General features: G+C 42.6%; 1 long non-coding RNA gene across 1 annotated transcript; it reads left to right on the top strand.

Moving 5' to 3' along the window:
* Nucleotides 1-318: 318 nt before the first annotated feature.
* Nucleotides 319-6,609, top strand: LOC128407029 (uncharacterized). Its single transcript, XR_008328689.1, has 3 exons — nt 319-1,027; nt 4,752-4,818; nt 5,794-6,609. It is a non-coding gene; the product is annotated as an uncharacterized LOC128407029 (long non-coding RNA).
* The last annotated feature ends 266 nt before the right edge of the window (nt 6,610-6,875 follow it).

The raw sequence follows: 6,875 nt of genomic DNA, 5'->3' as shown, positions 1-6,875 counted from the left end.
TTCCGCAGGGCCTGTGAGACAGAGTTGTTCCACCTGGCCTTTGGCTTGGAGCCAATTTGATTCCCTCCCTCTCTTTCTTTTCTTTTTTCCTTCTCCTCCTGCGATGAGGCTACATTTTTATATTTTAATGTTCCAATATTTTAATGTTGTATTTTATTTTTGTTTTTAAGTTGTAATCATTCATCTTGTTTTTATTATTGCTTGTAAGCCTCTCTGAGCCCGGCCTTGGCTGGGGAGGGCGGGGTATAAAAAAAATAATATTATTATTATTATTATTATTATTATTATTATTATTAAGAGAAGGCTGTGGAGGTGCATCATGAGGGAGGTGTTGAGACTGGCTTTCAGCACTTCTATTGGGATTCAACCTTTGTCCTGGGGATTTACCACATACTTGAGAGTTGATGGCATTCTTCAGCTCATTGATAGAGGGACATCCAGCTCTCCCAAGATAAGCAGAGTTGCTAACTGTTCAGTTGAAGTCCATGTTTTCCCATGAGTTCAGTTCTTGATAGCGCTGTGCCCATCACACCTCCCTACATGTGTAGCTGTCAGCAGCAAGTTGAATGCTCTGACACAGCTTTAGCCAGTAGTCATTAGCATATTGCCTGGCAATCCACTGGGCATTACTCCTTGCCTTTCTCAGTGCAGCAAGCGTTTTCTCACAAGACACATGCTTATAGTTCACAAGAGCCTAACCCTTTGCAGTGATAAAAGGTTCCATGTCCTTAATGCCAGCCTCAAACCAGTTGGGGAATTGCTGTTTACTTTTGCCCAAAAGGACATAGCTATGTTGTAGGTTGATGTTCAATGCAGTTTCTAAAGCAGTCCAGTAGCACTTGTTCGACAGAATCAGAGAAGCATTTCTAAAGTTCAGGTATGACTGTTCTGGCAGTGTTGATTTGAGGCCACATTTTCTGCTTTGTCCTATAGGCCCTCTTTGGCTGGAGAAGGATCAGCATGGATTCTTTTGTATGGATCTCCCAAGAGAAGAAGTTCCATTACTGGGGCACAGCCACCAAAACAGGTCTTCCCCCTTATAGGAGAGCCCACAAGTGAGGAGAGCCACCACTGAAGGGTTTTCAGATTGTGACCACTGCTAAGCAGTTTCATACCCAAATTCTTCTGAATGCATTTCTAAACCTGGTATTTCTGAATTTGTAAGGGAATTAAGTTGTTTCAGTTCACATATTGCTTCAGAAAGCACAAATTAGGTAGATAGGCAAACTGAATCAAACTTCTCCTTATTTGTAGCAGAGCTCAAGAGGACTTCCTCAGCATGTTCTGCATTCTCATTGAATTCCTTCCTATAAAGATGAGAACCACCCAGACTGCTCATTTTTTTCTTTTTAAAGAAGATCTACTCCTGCCTTGCATTTCTGATTCATGACATCACAAATACCCAGCATAAGTCTGCTGCTGAGTGTCCCTGATTTTCACTGGCTCCCTGCCAATAACAAATGCTCTTGGAGTGGGGCAGGAAAGTAACTTTTGTGAGCATTAAGAGTAAAAATTGATTAATTATTTTGTCTTGTGTAGGGTGTGTTTCTTTTTCTTTTTCTTTTAACCAATGAATTCGCTCCAAAAATTTAATGCATGGTGAAAAAATAATTTGGATTTCCTCTTTGTCAATATTTCATGAATAAAACTAATTAGGGGACAATGTGAGAATGAGTTTGAATATACAATGTCTTCAGCTAATTGGGTTTATTCATGAAATATTGAAGCGCAGAAAATTCAGCTTATTTTTCAAACCATATAAATTTTTGAAATAGTGGATTCAGTATGTGGCTAAAACAAAATAAGCAGAAGAAGTTTTACAAGTGAAAAGTGTACAGTTCAGTTATTAGGAATGGATGATTTGCTTTAACCAACTAAACATGTTTCAGGGACAAAGGAAGCTGCTTTATACCAAATCAGACCATTGGTCCATCTAATTCAGGATTGTCTATGCTGCTTTGCAGCAGCTCTCCAAAGTTTCAGATGGAAAATTTTCAGCCTTTCCTTGAACCGGGGCCCTTGGCAAGCAGAGTAGATGCTCTACCATTGAGCCACAACCCTTATACCTTAATGACCTAATTTGAGGTGCCAGCCCTGAAGACTAATGCAAAAGGGATCAGTATGGAACTTTGATCCCCTAGATCAGGCATAGGCAAACTCGGCCCTCCAGATGTTTTGGGACTACAACCCCCACCATCCCTGACCACTGGTCCTGTTAGCTAGGGATGGTGGGAGTTGTAGTCCCAAAACATCTGGAGGGCCGAGTTTGCCTATGCATGCCCTAGATGTTCTTCATCTACTATGCTCACTTTATGGGCTGTGAAGGAACATTCCTTCATCCAGCAAGGGGTAAAATTTAAGCAAGGATTAAAAATCCTAGACTAGCTTAGCTACCTACCTGATGAGGTAATGGGCCATTAAAGGAAGAAAGGAAGTGGATGTGTGCCAGGTGGCAAAAGGGTGGTCCCCCACTCCGTCACTTGTTGGACAAAGGCTGGAGCTGAGGGTGTGTGTGTGTGTGTGTGTGTGTGTGTAAGCAAGAAAATAGAAGATTGATAAAGCAGCAGGCTAAAACCTGTGAGGGAGAGACATGCCTGATTTCTCCTGCAATCCAAGGCTGTGGCTATGTGAGATAGACCCTCTTGGGGTGTTAATGCTGTGAGCCCCTCCATCATGGGCTCAGGTTGTATATATGTAGAAATAAACCATATATAATAAAGATACCACAATCTCCACTGTCCCTCATTCCGAAAGGAGCACGAACTCTGGACAAGTGCTTTGAACCCCTTGAATCTTGCACCGCTTAGAGATTGGGGTGACGTGCAACAATATACATTTTGTGTGAAACGTTGCCTAATCATATACACACCTTTGCAATTGACCCTGTTTTAATGCATGAAATGCATACCGAAATTTATACACATTCTGATACAGTACAGTATATCATTTTTGTAAACTGCACCTGACATTTCAAAATCCTATGAATTTCGAAGGATGGCTGTTTTTCAGTTCGTGTATTGGTTCTAAGAGTGCAAATTATGCAGATTTACCTTCAAGTGTGAACTTAAACAAACTTGGCCCTTATCCCTAGGAATGGATTCATTAAAGAGGCACCAACTATAGGGGTGGAAGGGGCTTCAGCCACCTCCATATTTGTGAGTAGGGGACTGAGCCCCCCCATGCTGAGGGGGCCTCCATCCTCCACAGCCCACTGCTACCAAGCAGTGCTTGTGTGGTGGGCAGGAGCAGGACACAGGGAGGGTGAAGGTCATCCTCCATGTTCCCCATCACCCACTGCTGCTGCCAGGTGAACACTCATGCACCATACAGGGGCAGGACGGCAGAGGGGTCATGTGAGGCAAGTCAGTGCCCCTGGTTCATTAGATCTCACTCCTCCTACACATGCTGTTGTAAGATTTATCATGGCAGGAAAATCTGGGAGAGAAACAACCCAAGTAGAGGAAATACTCCACTGCTTTCTTCTTCGGTTCTAAGCTTCAGCTTTCATTCCAGATCTCCACTTTTCAACCAAGGTGATCCTCTCTAAGTTAGCTATCAGCTGCAGTTGATACAGAGCCATCATTATATTTGCCTCTCATTTGTTTTTGTCATCAACCTGGCACATAGCACACAACCCCAAGACCACAAATAAGGAATATCCAGCCCTCAGGCTGAGTACACAGCCCTCCAGTTTTCTCTGTCCACCCTCAAGACTTTTCCCAGTCACACCCACTCTTCCCAGATCACCAGTTTTGTTCCACATCCACAATGAATGATTTTTACTGGCTGAAGTGTGTCTGATAATGTCTCTTGCCCTGGATGGAATGAAACTGACTTTAAGGATCTTTCCACACTTCTTCTTGTCCTGATGCTTTCCCCCAGGGTAAACCACATTTTATGGAACACGGGAGGCACTGTGGGTTAAACCACAGAGCCTAGGACTTGCCGATCAGAAGGTCGGCAGTTCGAATCCCCACGATGGGGTGAGCTCCCGTTGCTCGGTCTCAGCTCCTGCCATCCTAGCAGTTCAAAAACACGTCAAAGTGCAAGTAGATAAATAGGTACCGCTCCAGCGGGAAGGTAAACGGCATTTCCGTGCACTGCTCTGGTTCGCCAGAAGTGGCTTAGTCATGCTGGCCACATGACCCGGAAGCTATATGCCGGCTCCCTCAGCCAATAAAGCGAGATGAGCGCCGCAACCCCAGAGTTGGTCACGGCTGGACCTAATGGTCAGGGGTCCCTTTACCTTTTAAACCACACTTTAGCACTCAGTTGGAGCAAATGGCAATTCAGGTTTTCTATGGATTGATGTTTGCTCCGATTTAGCGGGTTTTCCATGGGAAAGAAGCGGGGTAAAGGGAAAACCACTCTGAGCTGTGCTTTCTAGGCATGAAGTGTGGGCAAGCCCTAAGAGCTACATCAATTGCTCTGTCCACTTTTGCTTCTGAAGCTCCCCACTACTGGTCATCAGCAAGCTGACAATCAGGGAATGAAGCTCTTAGGCTCAGAAAGGTTCCATAGCTGAAGACATTCAGCGACACTAAACAATAAAAACAGGTTGGTGGTGAACTCCCTTCACCTTCCTTACCATCCAGTTTTGAGAATATATTCTGAACACATGTAGAGGATTGTTTTTAACCTGCTCTATAGACAGTAGGATACTTTGCAATATTACAGATGTCTTTTATGTTTCTGAAGTGTTTGCCCCATGTTAACGTTAATCAAAATCCATGATGTTTATTTTTACACAGTATCTCTCCAAGGTGTTTCATTTGATGTGGCCTTTCCAATCAAAAAGAAGAAGAAGAAAAGAACAAAGTAATCAGCTGAAAGCCTTTTAAAAGGGGGCAGGGGGGCGGGGGTGGAATGCCAGTAATGTAAGCCAGAAATATGATTGTAACATCCTTAAGTATAATCACAACTGACTATCATTTACTGGTTCACATTGAAAACGTTTATCACAAACTTTCTCTCAAATGAAACTTTGCAGCCGAATAGAACTTCCTGTCAAAGGGGCAGAGAAATAGCACCCTTGTTTTGAACAGGTCTTGTTCATCAGAAATGATTTTTTCCATTTCATTTGTTTAAAAATATATTTTATTTGCCTTCCTTTCCCTTGCAAAATGGATGGACGTCTCTTGATTAAAACATCATTATAAATTAGAAAGTAGCCCATCATGTGGAAAATTGAGATTTTCTGGTTTAAGCAAACTGCCTCAAGCAATAGACTTACCCAAACTAAATGACAACTCTTCTTCTTCTTCCCACTTTTGGAGGAAAGGTGATTTGCACTTTTAAAAAGGTAGCATTAACATTAGCATTATAAAGTAGCATCATGTGAGCTGATTGGGACTATTAAATTTATTAACTTTCCCTCTGCTATAAGCATTCTGCAAGATGTAAGATGTTCATCAGGAATTTGGGGACTAATTAATACACTTCTAATGTAAGCTATAATTTTATGAGGTACAAGTTCAGTGGTACAAGACAAGTTCAACCCCACCTGCCAAAACAAGCAAACACTTGTGTTAAATTAGGAACATAAGCATATAGGATGCTGCCTTATGCCTTATGCATAAGCAAACCATTGGTCCATCTAGCTTAGTATTCCATTGTTTCAGACAGGGAGTCGTTCCTTCTCCTGAACTTCTACTTCTATTACTTTAAACCAGAAGAGGGCACTGTTTGACTAGTGATCTGTTTGACTAGTGATCTAGTTATCCCGTGTTTGTAGCTTCTCTAAGTTAACTCCACCCCTAAAAACTTAGACATTTTGTTTGCTGTTTTCTCTAGACAATATGGCTGCTATTTCTCTCCTATCTTCACTCACATGTAAATAGTTCCTGCATGAATAAATCCTTTGAACTCGAGAAATTGTAAGTAATTACTTCAATTTAAATCACTTAAGTTGCTAACAATATTTATTTTTTAAACAGCTCTGGGAATTGTAGTTTGGGGACAGGAATCTTCTAACAACTCTTGGCACCCTTAAACTGCAGCTTCCAGCATACTTTGGGAGAAGCCATGACTGTTTAAAGTGATATCGTAGTACTGTAAATATATGTTGTGAATGTGGCCTAAGTCTCTGTTTTTCAGCTTGTTAATTTTTGTCCTTCTTTCGTACTTGTAATGCCTTTCTGGGACATGGTAGTTCTGGCCTACATTTATCAGGCTGAGTAAAGCATGCTGCTGGAGAGAAGGAACGTTGCAGGTCTTCAGGGTCAAGTCCCATCTATCTCCTGAACAGAGCTCCAGAGACACTATCGCAGCCATGCCTTGAATTGAATGTAGTACCCATCTAGCCCAGCCCATTCTTCAGCATACGGTAAGTTCCAGTGCATGAAGCTTTGAATCAAATGCAGAAATCTGCCTTATACCTGATCCAACTGGCCTACTGCTGCTTGTTATGACTGGCAGAAGCTTTCCACAGTCCCAGAAAGAAAAACATCATTGCAATCACCTTCTGCTTCAGGGTTGGGGCCGGATTTTTTATCTCCCCTCATCTCTGCAAGGCATCTTTGGCAGATGGCCAGGACCACCTACCTGTCAATCTTGTGACATCATAAATATACAATGTAATTGCTGGCTTTGCTCAGCACTGCATACTGATTGCAGGGCACTTGAGAGGTGCTGCTCACAGGGTTTGCAAACCCTCTGTTTGGTGCTTAGGAAGTTTCTAAACCACATGACAGTCAGCTGGTTCTTGGGTGCTTGAGAAGCACTGTGTAAGGAGCTATATGCTGGTGGTGCTTGCAAAGCCCCTTTCAGTTGAGCTCTGCACATCTGATGTCAAATATGATGTCAGGTGCAGAGCAGGTGGGCATGCCTTGCCTGGCACATCCATGTGTATCATACATGGAGGTATGACAGGCCAA

This window comes from Podarcis raffonei, chromosome Z (assembly GCF_027172205.1).
Source record: "Podarcis raffonei isolate rPodRaf1 chromosome Z, rPodRaf1.pri, whole genome shotgun sequence".
NCBI lineage: Eukaryota > Metazoa > Chordata > Lepidosauria > Squamata > Lacertidae > Podarcis > Podarcis raffonei.
Note: the sequence above shows the minus strand (reverse complement) of the source record. Positions and strands in the feature narration are given on the sequence as shown.